This window comes from Plectrocnemia conspersa, unplaced genomic scaffold, assembly GCF_051122295.1.
Source record: "Plectrocnemia conspersa isolate PC_06_02 unplaced genomic scaffold, ASM5112229v1 ptg000003l, whole genome shotgun sequence".
Lineage (NCBI taxonomy): Eukaryota > Metazoa > Arthropoda > Insecta > Trichoptera > Polycentropodidae > Plectrocnemia > Plectrocnemia conspersa.
Window position 1 is genome coordinate 25,283,114 of NW_028277167.1, and position 17,228 is coordinate 25,300,341.

A 17,228-nucleotide genomic window follows, 5' to 3' on the forward strand; every position below is an offset into this window, starting at 1 on the left:
TATAAAATAAATAAATAAATTAAATCTGCAAAATTAGTGCCTCAATCATAGTTAGATAAATGGGTTAAATTCTGGCGTTGAACTAATTAGTTGCATAAGTGAATTACACGCTAAACAGGATCGGCTAGATTACCACAAATCGCATTAATTTTACCAGGGTTAATTTCAATTTCGGCAAAGTCTCGAGTCAAGTCTAATTATACAGCTATGTTGTATCTTAGAGTTATAGTGATCTTGGTAATTCAATTTATTGGTCTAATGTGTCGGGTTGTAAACCGCAGGTGTGCATATGATTTAGGGCTTTGTCCTGGTGGTACGTTGTGCATTTTGTCCTGAAATTTATTGCAATTGTTATCGTGGGGTCTCCGGAGATTTTGTGTATCCGGGCAGGAGGTTTAGAAATTTATGACGTGAAGTTGAGGTTTGTACAAGAATTTATAGTTGCACAATTTTCTACAACATGTATTGTTGTCCTGCTAGCTCCTTTATATATAGGCAGAAGTGAAAGATTCACATTTTAAAAATGGGTTTTTAAGAATATATGTGGTATGTATCCTAATCATTAAAATGTAAGTTGCAATTAGACCGCAAAATTTTATAAAAAATAAATAATGCATTTCGTATTATATTTTTTGTGTAGAATATTCAAAATAAAAATAAAATAAATAACAATACTCAAAAAGTAACATTTTATATCAAATATAAAAACCCTTTGGATGAATTAACACTACAAATTAATAAAATATAGTAGATGTAATAATTATTAATATCAATAGCGATACTGATAATAAATAATTAGGATTGCTTGTATTCCCAGAGATTACATCAAGTTCAGAATTAATATTTAATGATGTTCAAACCAAAATTCATGGAATAATTATTCAAGTGTATGTTAAAATTTGATACAGTGCTTAATAAATAAATTTACTAATGGATGTGCGGAAAAGTCATTTCCTAGAAACCATTCGTAAACTTCAAATTCTGTTCAAAATCAAATTGATAATATATGTGTGTTTAATATAATCAATGTGTTGAGAATAATTACTAATAAGTACTCGAAGCAAAATAATATATTTCTTTATGAAACAAGTAGACGAAAAATAATATTAATATTCTATGAAATTTGCCATTGAAGCAATAAATAAACTTATACAATCTACCGTTAAGGCTATAGAAATAAATTTATTTTAAAGATTGTATTTAAGAAATCTGATTTGACACAAAAGAGAACTAATTTCATCGGGTATAAAACCGATGCTGAGACTTTTATATTAAGTATTACAAATAAAAAAAAAATATGTACAATAATTCATCAAATATATATTTTTTATTTTGGATTAATACGTACATATATAAAAAACCTAAAATTATCATAGAATTAATTCGTCATAGGAATCTAAAAGGAGCCAAGAATCTGAATCAGTTATCTTTAAATTCTGAATATATACATAAATAAGAAAAAAAATCAAATTTATATGAAAAATTTTTTGTCTTGTTTGTTTTATTTGTTTTGCTCAAAATTTAGTTCAAATTATTTGTGAGCTTTGTGAAAACGATGGTTTTGATTAAAGAGGGTCACCCGGAAGACATATATATGCTTCATAAATGAGCCGAAGCTTGACAATATTTCGTTGAAGCTTCTGTGTGAAATAGATATTATAAGCTCACACTCTTTGACACACACTCATTTCAAAAGCTCTTCAAGGATTCTTTTAAAACTACTCTAAATTGAGCTTATAGCTATATTCAATCTAGATTCTCTTGAATGAGATACCACTGCTTATGTAATACATAATTGAAATAATAAGTTTTGCTCTTAGATATTTCTAGGACATGTAAATTAAACCAACAATATGTTATGCTAATAAAATAGAGTGCATACAACGCCATGGTCAGACAGAAATTTCTGCATCCTATATGCAATGGCAAAGCTTAGGTAAGTGTATGCAGATTTTATTGCCTACTTAATAATCCAATCTGCGTTATTATAGTATATATTTCAAATGAAAACACTTACATATATGTGTATAAATTAAGATGCAAATATTAAAAATTGTTGATAATTGAATATGCAAATTTTAACAATGACATTTAGAAATCATTAAAAAGCTTAATAAAACAGACATTCAAAAGCTATTGATTATTACAAAAACCTATCTAATCGTTCGCTTCATAAGCTTTGAAACTCGCATCAAATAAATATTGTGTATATCGTTCTTTGTAATTATCGGACTGACGCCTTGCCACAAATATTTCTAAAAGGAATGATTTTTAAGGTGAAGTTAGACCAAGCATTCTCAAAGAACCATTATAAAATATGATAAATATAGTAATATATTATGTATTAATTGTTTGATAAATTATCATAAGCTTTTTTCATACATTTTGATAAAATTTGTTTTAAAAATAACACAAAATTTTTTACACAAAACACAATTAATGCTACAAAACTAGTATAGTTAAAAAAATGTAGCCCCCATATATGATTATCTAACCTAATTATGAATTATTATAAACTTGGAATTTACATTATAATATTTTCAATAATTTTAATTCTATTGATTTTTTTTATTAAATTTATAATTAAATTATTTTAAATATAATATATATATATATTTATCATCTACGACTTTTGTTAATCATATATATAAAAAAATGTTTATTAAACTGTAATATCCAACATGAAGTGTCATGTTTTTATTTAAGTATTTTAATAACAAATTTAATACCAGTTTATAATAAGAGTACTATCATGTTTAAACTGTTCTCTTTGCAATATGATTTGCCCCAGGGGACTAGTTGTGTTTAAAGAGGAAAACTTCTCATAGGAAAATGTATTTTATAACTAGGTTTAATAAATGACATGGTTTTAATTATAAATTAATAAATAAGATTTACCTAAAAAGCAAAATGCTGAACATATTAAAATTTAGCACATAAATTGGAAAAATTACCATTTAATAATATTTATTGGTAAACAGTCTGATATACATTTAAGAAAATTTAATCGTCTTATAAATATATATGTACTATATAAGAAAATAATAAAAGCTTTAAAAGAGCTTTTATAATTAACATAAATATTTATATAAGCAGAAGAAATTTTAATTAAAATATTCACAATAATATTTTTTTTAATATATACATATAATAGATATAATGAAAGATACATAATTTTTAAGTGAAATATAGTTTTATATTTAAATATTTTATAAATATTTTAGTGAAAAGTGACGATTAGTCAATAAAAATATATTTATGTATATATGACAAGAGTATTTATATTCGTATTCTATAATATATAAAAAAGTTCTGATTATAGCGATATTGACAAATTGATACTTGACAGGTAGGCACTATGATGGTGCTTAAACTATGTTTAAGTAGCATTAATATATTTATATCATTAGTGTATTAGTCACAATATTATATTAATTTAGCTATTAAGAGCTCTTTAATTTATTTTAAATTTAAAGTTACCTTTGTTATTCTATTTTTCACACCCAATAACAGGACGATGGCAAAAAATAATTTTAGTTGAAAATTACATAGTGGTAACAGGTAGCCATCGATAGGACATTTGAGAAAAGGTCTGCTAGTCAAATAACTAATTAATCGTTGTTTGAAAAATGAACATCTACCATGAACCATGGTAGACGAATTGAGATATGATCTATAGATGTATTATGACTGACACTTTCCATTTTGCTGCTACAGAAAACATGTAAAAATATATATAAGTAAGAACTGTACAAGTATGAATTTTGATTTTGATGAATACATACATTATATATATTATTATTTGAAAATAATGCAGTACTAGCTTGATTTAATTAATCATCATGATATTCATCCGTGAGATTAGGAAAATCGTGGTAAACATATTCTGTAATGATGTATGAAAATTATATAATAATCACTAATTCGAAACTCGCAGAAACAATAGAGATTAAAAACACATAATTCATATAAGATTCAAACCCAAATTTTTCAAATCGATAATCAGAGGCTTATTCCACTCATCTATCGTGTTTCAGATATTTAGAAATTAAATTGTTTGGAGTCGTGTTATTTGTTAATAGGTTAATTGAGTAAAACATTATTATTAAATTGAAACAATACCTGCGGTTATGAGTATTTTCAGTGGTTAAATATAAATGCAGCTCTATTTGGCCTACCGCCTGGGCTCCGCCCTTGCCTCCAACAACAGCTGCGCTTTCTGAGCCGCTGCAGTGAGCACAGAACTTTTTACATCCAGTCAAGAACGGAAATCTGCAAATAAAGTCACTATAAAATGGTTTATATTGTATAATTTTTTGTAATAAAAACATACAGATGAAAATATATTCGGATATGATTTCACTGAAACGCATATGTATATCTTCATAATATTAATGACATATACATATTATAATTGCATAATAAGACATAACTAACGACAAATATTCATAGCAAAGTCAACTAAATTATAATATTATAATAGCTTCTAGGTGAAACAAAACTTTGATTTATCGATCCTAACCTGATTTCACGTCGTGACCTACATATATAATATATATATAAGTAGGCCAAAATAATCATAATATTCAATGATTTCATTATCTGTATTATAAATTAAATTTTGATTTATTATTTTATTCGAGATTTAATATTTATTTGTAATGGAATTGTAAAATTTATTAAAAAGTGATAAAAAATACAATATGATTTATATTAAAGTGAATCATAAATAGTACAAGTGGAAATCTTACTTAAGCTTTCTATATATATAATATTTTCATTATGAAAGTTTTGACAAGCTCTTATCTGTTGGGGGGAGTGGGAATTTCCCCACAGCTTTTACTCTCAGTGCACGTTTCGCCCTCGTTCAATAAGTTCGTATCGTCGGTTACTCTTTATAAACTTGATCATATTTTTAAACTTTTACCTTACCTTTACCGTTATATTGGACTTGTGATTATCACTAATTTACTTTAATTTAATCCTATATTTAAATAATTAAAAATAATAATGACTGTTGACACACACATATGAGTGCATATAAAAAGATCGGTAAGTAGCTTGGCCTTTGATTAATATATAAAAACATAATACAGAATATTTAGGAAATATGTTTTAATTTTTTACGGGGCAAAAAATTACATGAATAATTTAAAAAAAAATAATGCATAATTTAATATGTAAGCTTATGATAAAGATCATTGTTTTTAATACAATATATAATATTTTATTAATATATTTAAGTGCGTAAGCATACAAATTGCATATATTTTTAACATTTTTGTGTGTGTAGTATAAAATATATGTATATTCTAATGAACGTTATTTAGTTGTATAATATAAAGTTACGTATTTATCATTATTCTTAATTTGTGAAAAAGAAAAAAAATGTTTTTGTATTAACATAATAAAATTGCAATTAAAAATACAATACGGTTTTAGCTATATTTCAGAAAACTTAATTAAGCTTATTTATTTAATAAATATATTAACGTTATATTAACCCCATGAGAGCAAATAAAAAATATATAATAACATTAGTTAATATTTTAATTTAAAAAAACACATTTTATTGTAAGCTTTATATAATAATAATACTATATATATATACTACATATATTAAACATGACTTTATTATTAAATTACGAAATACTCGCTCGCTCTCCATATATCTATTTATTTTACATAATAAATTTTATATCAAGAACGTGTACAGATAAATCGATAAATATATGCAAAAGAAAAATAAAATTCAATTACTTTTCACAACATTTTATTATTTCAATTGGATTTTTAATTTCATTTCACACTTCCTGTAAAACTGTTTCTGCTTGAACCGCTACACAGACAAAAAGGCGAATACAAATGAAAAATTAAATTTTACGAGAAAACTTTGTAAAGTTTAATTTTCATATTTCTCAAATGAAAGTAAGGAATGAGATCGGCGATTGCAAACGTTAAATATTCACGAGATACTTTTAAAATAATCTGAATCTTTATTGCATAATACAACGATGAATATTTATTTTCGATCTTAATAAAAACTTTTTTTTGGTTTATAGAATTATTATGTATATTAATAACACAAGCTAAATATACGAAACACATATAATAGAACGAAAAATTGCGTGTTCGTGAGAAATAAATTCGCTTGTATGTATGAAATTTCCTTAATGTGAAAGATTATATGAAAGCTCTACTTTCGATAGGAAAAGTCTTAAGAGTGTTGTTTTATTTTATAAATATTAATTTTACATATATTGCATAGCCTTTATGTTTACGAAAGCGTGAGCATATTATATTTTTTTTTTGTATAAATAATTTATGTTTAGTTATTTTCTGATTTTCTTAAATATTTTTATGTACAAGATTGCAGCTTTATATATACAGAATAATGATAATAAATTCATTAGTAAAAAATGTTTTTTTTAAAAACATTTAAAAAATATTTTCAATAATAATAATAGCTCTCTTGAGAAAAGCTTATTTTCAATTCCTTTTATATTGCCTTCTAAAGGTATATTTACTTTATAAGGGTATGTGTTATATAAATACAATAAAAAACGAGCATGAGAGAGAACATATAATCTTGACAGTTATTAAAAAAATAAAACGATCTACTAACAAATTTCGGTGAATTTGTGCCTCTTTAATTTTATACTCTATTGAAAGGTGGGTCTAAATTCTATTATGCGCAACTTTCAATGAATAATATATTTCGACAACATTGTTCCTGCCATGATCACCATTTTTTAATTTTTTTTTTAGAATTCTATACTCTATTCAAAATGTGTATGAAGCTAATATACTTGGTTATAATTATTTGAAATAAAATAAAAACTTATTGAAAAGTGGTTCTAAAAGCTATTAATTAATAATATATTTCTGCATTTTTTTTTAAATTCCCTTACAGATATTCATAATGAATTTATACAATCTATACAATTTTGTCAAAGGATTAGCACATATTCTTACAGCATAAAAAAATTTAAATAGAATGCTAATAAAATATGTGTTGTTTCATCAAAATAACAGTTGCCATAAATGAAATTTATCATTGACGTTTTTAATTTATATCTCATCTCAATACAGAATAAGACAAAACATTTTATCATATGAAATTATGGTACTGCTATTACTAATAATGATACTTTATTAACTGTAATTATAAAATCATCCTCTTAAAATGCTGCAATCTGTCGCTTAATAGAACAATTTTTAAATGCAGACCTTAATCCTATACAAGTTGATCCATATTCAGATTATTTGCTAAATATTAATTTATATTTCAATATATCTAAATTGAAAATTATCCAAAATATTGTTTATTGTTATTTTAATTAAAAATCTCTGAGTTTTAGAAATATAACAGAATACCAGGAAACTGAATCTGTGTGGTGAAATTTTAAATTAATTACTTTCGCCAGCATTGTTAGCTCTGCATACCAAACGTTTGACAATACTGCAATTATAACTATGTGCTTTGAGCGTATTTAATTTTCTACATGTAAATTGGTCGACAATATGACGTTGCAACAATTTGTGAAATAGCTCTAAATATAGCTTGATGTATTATTTCATTTCACCAAAATTTATTAAAGTTCAGGGCTCGGTAATTAACTGAATTTTAACTTAATTAATTGCATGTGGGTTGATAAAAACATCCGATGGAAGCTAAATTAGAACGAGTATTATATTGCATATACTAAATTAAATAATTACACAATGTTTGGAATATGTACGGTACATCGTTTGTTAATATTACATATTATACTGTTTAAGTTTAGTAGCTTAAGCTTTAGGCTAATAAGTGTAATAATATAATACATACATATTAGTTTTTAAAGATGGTTTTAAAGTATATTTTAAAAATATACTTAACCGAGTTTTGAGCTAAGTAAAAATAAATATTAAATAAAGCTTAGATTTATGTTGCACGAGATAAAGTACATTTTGCTTTTTAAGCTCCTTGGAGAACCACGAGTACATAATATAAGACATACATAAAAATATATTTTACTTAGTTTTAAATATACTTTGCCACATGCAAAATAAGATGTGTCTAAACAAAAAACATATATGTACTTAATATATTATAGAGATTTTAAGATCAAATCAGTCGATCCTAAAAACATAATTTTGAAGTAAAGATGATACAAATCATATTTGCTATGTATATATAATATATATTGAATTTATCATGACTTTGGAAAACATTTTTTATCAATAAAAGTGAGTTTCTCTTTACCAAAGTGCAAGTCATTTTTTAGTCTCTTAATGCGCACAAAATTTCTAATAATCTAATATTTCAATGAGTGGTAAATAAAAAAAAATAAAAAAAGGCGAATATTATACAATTATTTTCATTGATTTTTTAATAATTTTAATTAATGACTAATAATAATTATTTGTTCTTTAAATTCAACTTGCCTTAAACAGCGATATATTTCAGAGACAGCTTCTCTTTTCTCAAAAGTTGAAACTTTCTCGTCCCCCGCAAATGCCTAAAAATACACATTGAATTTATTAATAAGCGACCATAAAAAATAAACATTTGTAAGATTCTATATAATAAATAGCAAATATTTATGTGTTATGTAATAATAATTTTTAGCTTTGGTTAAGAAAATTATTAAAAAAAATATTTAAAAAATAACTGTTAAATAACTAACTTTCTTTTATCAAACCGATTTTTATCAAACAAATAATAAAAGATTTACAATAAATAAATAATAAAAAAAACCTGACTGCTCCCGTTTTTGGCACTCGACACTTGACGTTTAAAAATAACTTTATGAAGTTCATCTATCAATAAATGCGTATTAAATTATTTAATTATATTTAAACAGTTTATCAGTAACAACGGATGACTTTTCAGTTTTAAATTCAAGATACCACTTTGCTTTATCGCATTTTCAAGTAATAGATTTTGAATCGTATCTCATACTCAATTAGGATTACGTTGTTATGTTCGCAGGAGCTTGTTATAAAACGTATATGTATAAGAATTGCTTACACAATGTGAAATATTAGATTCTCGACTGATTTGTATTAGATAAATGTAAGCTGTGGCACGATGATTTTCAAGCCTCCGTTAATATATTCTTTTGTTGTCGACCAATGAAAAACAAGCATTCAAATATAAAACAAGATGGCCGACAGTAAGGCCGGTTTCACACGTACCGGTTGGATTTGGCCGACACTGGGCCGGCGTCGTGTAGTGGGGGTGGTGTTGTATGGGCAGCGTTGGGCCGGCACCGCATGGATTCGTCCGGCACGTCTGAAATGGTCGTCAGTACTAGCCCATACAACACTACACGGCACCGGGCGAATCCATCCGGCACGTGTGAAACCGGCCTAACGTGACAACAGTTTTAAATAATTATTATTTATTAGTAAAATATTGCTACGCGACGATAATTTTCTTTAAGCCGTTATGTGCGTTGTTCGATTTGACTGAATATAAATAATCGGATTGCAAATTAACTAGGTATGTTATAACCATAAAAATAAAATATATACATAATGTGTGCAAAGATTATATGAATACATTGATTTAACTAGATAAACAATCATACAACAATCTTCGTAATGAAATCTGCAAATTTTGAATTCCCGTCGACGGGCTCCAAGGCCAAAAAGTGAGTTTTTTTATACAATATTATTCGTTCGATTTGACTAAATTTAATTACTCGAATTGCAAAAAAATCAGATAGATTTTAAACGTAAATGTGTAATATATTCTTAGTATGTATGAGGATTGAAAGTTAATGTCGATAAAATCGGACAGCTTATAAATGTGTAGTTTCTTGGATGTTATCTAATAGGCGACATTTTACAATGATTATAAATATGTGATTGCATACCTGGAATAATCGAAAGCCAAAATATCTAACAATGGGTTATTTTTAATTCTGATGTGGCAAAATATCTATTTACGTCATGGTTTTGTAACAATTTTTCTTCTGTGCAATCATTTCCCTTTTTGAACAGCCAAATTCAGTATATTCAGTTACATCAAACTTATGTAGTTTGTGTAAATTATGTCATTGCTTCTGAAAAACCATTAAAACAATAAGAGCCATATCACGAGTTAAACATTGAACACATTATTACTTCTAATATAATCCATAAATTAAATTAGAACGACAACTGAAGTACAAAATTAACAGAAATTACCGTATTGGCATATCTTTATCTTCTTAAAAGTTGTCGTAATACGTCATATTTTAATTGTTTACCATACGTAAATGTTATTACATCTTTCATTGCTTCTGAAAATTAACTGTAAACGATACTAATATATATAGTGGGTAAAATGTAACTTTTTGTTTAAACCATGCTAATCATACCATTGTAATATGTTTAATTAACATTAGTATGTATACCTTAAATTGACACATCACTGCTGTTTGTAGTTTAATATTTGATCATAGAAAGTCAATAGTAATTTTGTTAGAATAACTGTGATATATTATTCATATAACCAAACACTTCCTGGCGCACTTATAATTTCTAGTTTTGATTACAATGTCTATATTTCCAAGTGCTACATCATTTTAAGCCATCTTTAATTTACAATTTGTAAGAAAAATGCTGTGATTATAGCATATTTCACTGTTTATTTAATTGTACCCAACTGCGCGCAGCGGGCGCTTGACAGAATTTGAGAGTTAAGTGAAATCCTGGTTTTGGGCGCGCTTGAAAACGAATTACGCAATTGATTTTTTAACGCAAATTGTATAACACTAATACATTATTACACATGTAGAAAAATCATCAAATTCTAAAAAAATATTTTTTTAACATAAGAAAAATATGTTTAATATGAATAATGTGGATTTGTATTAGCTTTTTTATTCAGAAAAAAGGTGAACTTAAATTTTGGCGAATGTTGGCAATTTAAAGTTATAGTTTTTAGAGAATTTTTAAAATTTCGCTTGATAAAATATTTCCATCAAAAAGGGGCAAAGTTTCAAAATAAGTACTATTCATTAAACACATTCTGTTGCAAAAATCCTACACAAAATTGTATAACACTAATTAAAATATTTTTGAAAATAATAAGTTTTAGAATAAATTTTCAACATTTGTTCAAAATATTTTTTTTTAATTTTAAAAATATTTTTCATTTTATTATGGATCACAAATATTCTTAGTTTTGGTTTTAAATATGTTTAGTGTAATATAAATTTTAAGTACAGTAAAAACTTTTTGCACTTAATAATTATTAAAATATATATTGTTGCGCAGAAAAATCATTTACTTAAAAAATATTTAAATTAAAATATTTTTTAATAAAAATAGACAAAAGTCTCACAATTATAAATATTTTTAAAGCGCATATTGTGCTTACTGTCCACTTTTGGTCTTAAGTGCAGATTAGGATATTGATATTTAAAGTTTATTGTTTTTTTCTAATTAGTAAATGTAATTAAAAACTGGCTTTTATATTTACACATAAAACATATAAATAACTTTATTTAATATGTAAATAAAAAACAGTCCTTTTACTAAAATTTAGATTTATGATAAAATTGTGTTATATGCAACGTTAAAATGGGCACTCAAATACCTAAAATACGCAAAACACAACCAATGCCTTATAATCGCTCACATTCAGCAACAATAGCTGATCAATTGTGTTGTGTTAAGCTATTAAATTAAAAAAATATATTTAAAAAAATCAGAACTAATCAAAAATAATATTTAAAACCTAAAAAGTCCGGTATTCGCACACTCGCTTGCTTCGGTACCTCACTATCGTGAGGTACTGACAGCTAGTGTGACTTATGATTGCAATTTATATGATTTATTACTATATTTTTATTTTAATTATTGCACATTTCACATTTATTTTAAAATATTTCAATATTTATTGCCAAAATATTTGTCTCCTGTATATTTATTTATTATACTCATGGTAAAAGTAGCATTATATTAATTTCAGTAATAAATGTTTTAGTAAACATTATAGAATAAAAAATACGTAAATACTGTAAAATATTATTCTACTCTGATATCCTATCCCGATAAAACTACTTAGGTTAATCCCCCAGAATAAGCAACATTTTATTCTCCGTCTCTGCTTTCAAACAATATAGGCGTTCACATTATCGTAATTCTAAGCCAGGAAGATATCGTTTTCAACAAATAAAATGTACAGATTTAAAAAAATCTAGTACTTCTGGTATATTATTTCATTATAGAGATATGCCCGTATCGGTACTACTGGTATAGAAAACTCTAGTTGGCATTTGTCCTATCATATTTATGCAAAACAATATATTCTGAATTAGCTGCTATTAATTCAAAATATCGATCGATTTGAAATAAAAAAATTGTTTGATGTAATAATAATATAATAGCTCAGTTAACGCTATGAAAATGAAATAGCAACGCGTTTTGACAAAGGGTCTAATAACAATAAAATAATAATCTATAGTTGTTATTCGTTACTTACAAGAGATTTACAAACATATTAGATATCTTTAATGTACATATATTAAGAGTAAAATAATATATTGTGGTGAAGAATCTTCATTATTATAAGTTCTTGGTCCATTATACGGCTTCAGGGATATTTTCTTATTAAGCAGATTATTGTGCACTGTTTTGACGATATGGCAGAATATACACATACATTTGTGACATTGGTCTGAATGCGAAAGGTCGCATCGAAATTTAACGAGCGTAATACCCTTTAAGATAGTAGAACTTTTCATTCCCAAAGCGAAGCTTATTGTGTATATCCTAATGGCAAAAACATGATCTGTCCTCTGAGGCTTTACGTCTTACACCGATAAGATTTTTCATTCAGCACACTATGTCTGTCTTCTATTTTTAAAAATAATTGTGGAAATAATAAATCTTTCAGATAGTCAAGCATTAGGCTGTGAAAAATTTTCAGCTTTGTGCCAGCGCATATTTAATTACGATCCTGTGGTCGACCTTTCTAGATAAATTTATATACTGGGGACGTTTTTTGATGACTTAACCTTCGGGTGATATTTACATATAATACAACACCGGAATTGTGTAATGGCTTATTTTGCGTGGACTGACTGCGTAAATTTTTAGTAAAACAGAAGGACATGAAAGCTTAATGATCATCACGGATTTGTCCCCAATTTGCTTAACGCGCAGCGGTAAAATAATTTTGTATATAAAAGTAAAATAGCTTATTAAAGTGTAAATATATATTTAAACATAAATATATAAGCTAAAGTAAAACTGTGAACACTTTCAAATTTATATCCATTTAGTAAAATACCAGGAGAGCGATATATCAACGAACTTTTTCACTAAGTATTATAAATACATTGGTCATTCATTTTGCGAAGCTTTATGCTTTCACTGAAATCAATATATTTAGTATTACTTTGACCTTCTTGAAAGAATTTATCAAATGTGGAGTCAAATAGCAATTAGCTTTAAGATTCAAATTCACGCACATAAAGTCACATAAACAAATTAATTAGATTAAGATATATCCTCACACGAAATTTAAGAATACTGTCGTGTGTGTATCATATTATCTCATTATTTAATACGATAAAATACAGAGCTTAATGCTTTTAGATTTTTTAAAGGAATTGCCCCATCAATCATCGGCTTGAAGGGTATTATGTTAAATATTCAATTATGATATAAAATGAGACATGTTAAGTATGAATAGAGCGAGTCTTAATATAATTATTATAAAATATTAGTATGTTTTGTAGTAAATTATATTAGTGAAAAATAAGTACGAAAAAAAAATGTTTGACAACTTCATTTTACAACAATCTTATTACATGGTAATGAGATTGTTTATAATAACTACAAAATATGATCTATTGTGATATAAAAAAATATAAAAATGAAATTTATTTGCATCATAAAATCTGCTGAATTTTATCTTTTGGGTTATATACCCTTGTATAATATTCTGTTAGCTGTGCATATTTTTAATACCTAGCTACTAAAAAATAATCTTTATTTTATTACAAATACATTTTATTGCTAAAAATATGACTTTATTCAAGTTGAAATTATAGAAAATAATAATTATTACTTTAATAATAAAATATTTATTATCTAAAAAAAATTATATGTTTATTATAACCGAGAAAAATGTGTGTGACTTAGCTTTAGAAAATCTATAAGTCGTTTTAAAGCATTAACTCATGGCGATTTAAAGTGACGGTTCGGCTGGATCAAAACTAATGATAGAAGTGGAAAAGCTATTTTTTCCCAGACATGAATGTCTAGGTTTGTACGTATTGTACATTTTAATTTAGATTTACAAAAAATCGATAGAAAAAATTTATAAGCGACATTTCTACGGCGAGTGTATTTTTAATCATATATTAAAATTTCAGTTTTTTCGTAAAATTCGCATAAAATTAGCAACAGGCAAATTTTTAGGTTTTGCTACCTGCTTAGAAAAAGAGCGTTCGCTAGGATTTTTTGTTTATTTGTAAAACGGTTTAAGGCTGTACCGGTTTACAATACATGATGCTTTAAAAGCAGTATTTACGTGATAAGGGAAATTTTGCTGGCATATCGCTTGTATATTGTATTTAAATTTCTTTTTGACAGTCCGCTTTTATGTCTTTGTTTTAATTTTTTTAAATAAATCTATTTAAATATTAAAATTAAAATAATGGTACCTTACAGACTAAGCAAATACATAAAAATCTTCTAGCACTTTAAAATAATATATAATAAAAAAACATAAAAATATGAATAATTTGTAGCGTTTATTATTTGTTGTATTCTGTAGAAGATTGACAAATATTTCATCTGGCCCCTTCCGTTTAATGATGAGTGATCTGTGCGGTAATGAAATTCTACTTTTTGTTTATAAATATAAATATTTAGGCGTAAATCACAAGGTGAGATTTGTAGGTTTCGTTACCTGCTTACAAGAACTGCTCGATTTTTGTGTTGCTGTGAAATTGTAAATTATCTCACAAAGACGCGTTCATTTCCTGTTCAATTCTGTTTTTATAAAGCTAATTGAAGCAGAAAAAAAATTTTAGCGTCATATCGCAGGTCAATTGTCTCGATTTTCTCAAATGCGTTAAGATAAAAAAATACTTTTTGCATCTAATACAATTTTATTTTAATACAACAATTCAGGATGTGTCGTCTTGGTATGTTTAAGCATAGCCTGAGTAAAAAGTAATAAGTGAAAAGTGATATAATATCGGAAAATCTGGCTTTTCTACACCAATCATAGAAAATTTAGGCAATATTTAAATCCCATTTTCATTGTAATGTTTGCGGAAAACTAATAACGGTAGAATTTTTAGGTTTTGCTACCTGCACGGACAGAATAGCGTAGTCCGTAACGTTTCAGACTAGTAACTCTGATGTTGCGGTTTCGAGCCCTAGCAGCGACACTCGAATTTTTATTTCTAATAAAAATTGCGATTTTATTAAAAAAAATCTATTGGTTATAAATTGTATTACACTTGATAATTTTTAATTATTAATATGTTAATGTCACCGATTCTCAGACTTTTGGTCTGGTGGTTAAAACTTACTTGTAGGTATTCATTATATCTGATTAACTGACTCAGTTGGTACAGATTTATCCCGTTGTAACATATTGGCTTTACGCCTGTCGGGCTACAACGAAAGATTTAATAAAATAAATAAATAAAAAAATACTTTTTTTCAAGTTTTTCGTTTTTTTTGTCAAACGATTTAAAACCAAACTGGTTTACAATAAAACAAAGTTTCACTGCATTTATTTTTAACGTGACTTCTGAGTGTCAGTTCACAATAAGCGACATTTTTAATGTACCGTATAGGAAATTTAAGCGTCGTACCGCTAGTCTATTTTCCATTAATTTATTTTTTAGTGGTTCACTTTAATGATATTTTTCTTGTTTATAAATGTACCAGTTTATAGTAGTAGACGCCGTCTTTAAAACAGTAAGCTATGTTAAAAAAATTTTAGTGTCGTATCGCTAGACATTAAATTCCATTAGCTGTCTACTATTTTATGTTTACTATGTACGGAAAAAATTAGCGTCATAGTACTAGAACATTGTTAATAAAATTTCTTTTGCCGTTGTTTTTGTGCACATATGCAGAAATAAAAAAATAGCGTACATGACTTGTTACAATTCAATTACAACGCAACGTTCTGGATGTAACGCTTTGAAACAAATTTAACCCTTTATGTGCTAGATGCAGATAAATTTGAATCACCATGTACGGCTCTTAAGTGCGTAATTCGGATTTATCGCACGCTCAACAAAAAATTATAGATTTTTTGTTGAGCGTGCCGAATTAATTTTCATAAATGCCATGTAATTAGTAAGAAAGTAAAAAAATAACTTTTTTACTGTATTAATATAATATTGACTAATTAAATGACTTTTTATAAAAATGAATACAGCACTTAAAGAGTTTTAAGCAAGACGTCTAAAAAAACATTTGGAAAGCAAAATAGCATGTCTTTATACTAAAATGAATGTATTTAAAAATAGTAATACAAGCCGATAAGGGCAGTGATGAATGTATGCAATTATTACAATAATGTAATAGTACATTTATATCAAAAAATGATGAATAAAATGACAAAAAAAAATGATAAACAAAACAAATCGTCGAAAATGACATTTTGCGTTGCTTAAAATCTTTCTTGCCTAATTGTCAGTGAAATAGACATGACAATGCAGAAAATAGAAAGCTGCAATCATATAAAAAAAATGATATATAATTTTAGAAAATGTTAAACATTATAAAGTATCAAAAAAAAGCTATGATTGATTAATAACCCAAGATGAGGCAGTGGAGAAAATAATTATTAAAATAAACCTGCAAAATACATTATTGAATAAACACTGTCTAATTCATATATATTTATTATATAAAGAGGGTTTTATAATCAGGTAATAGAACACCAAAAGGATCTCTACTGTCACCAATCGTAACTAATCTTTTCATTGAAGACTTTGATACCAAAGCGATGGAAAAGCATGGCTAAGACTATGGCTGAGATACGTATTATGACGTGGCAGCATAAAAGAGAGAATTCGAAAGAGTTCCTGGAATATTTGAATCATATACACGACAAAATAACAAGACTCGTTTCAATAACCCTATTGATACTCAAACCAAATGGTCCTTTATTAAACAAAGTCTATAGAATAAAAATATGTACAAAAGGATATTTCAATGATGAATCTCATTACCATTCAGCTAAGTTAAAATTGTTGATAGCATCG

At 26.3% G+C, this 17,228-nt stretch overlaps 1 protein-coding gene across 1 annotated transcript in view; it reads left to right on the forward strand.

Moving 5' to 3' along the window:
- The first annotated feature begins 4,847 nt into the window (after positions 1–4,847).
- LOC148237079 (neuropeptide CCHamide-1 receptor-like) overlaps positions 4,848–17,228 on the forward strand; it is a 72,159-nt gene continuing 59,778 nt past the window's right edge. Inside the window, exon 1 of the mRNA XM_088183484.1 lies at positions 4,848–5,052. The gene's annotated coding sequence lies outside the window, so the exon portion shown is untranslated. The remainder of the gene's footprint in view (positions 5,053–17,228) is intronic.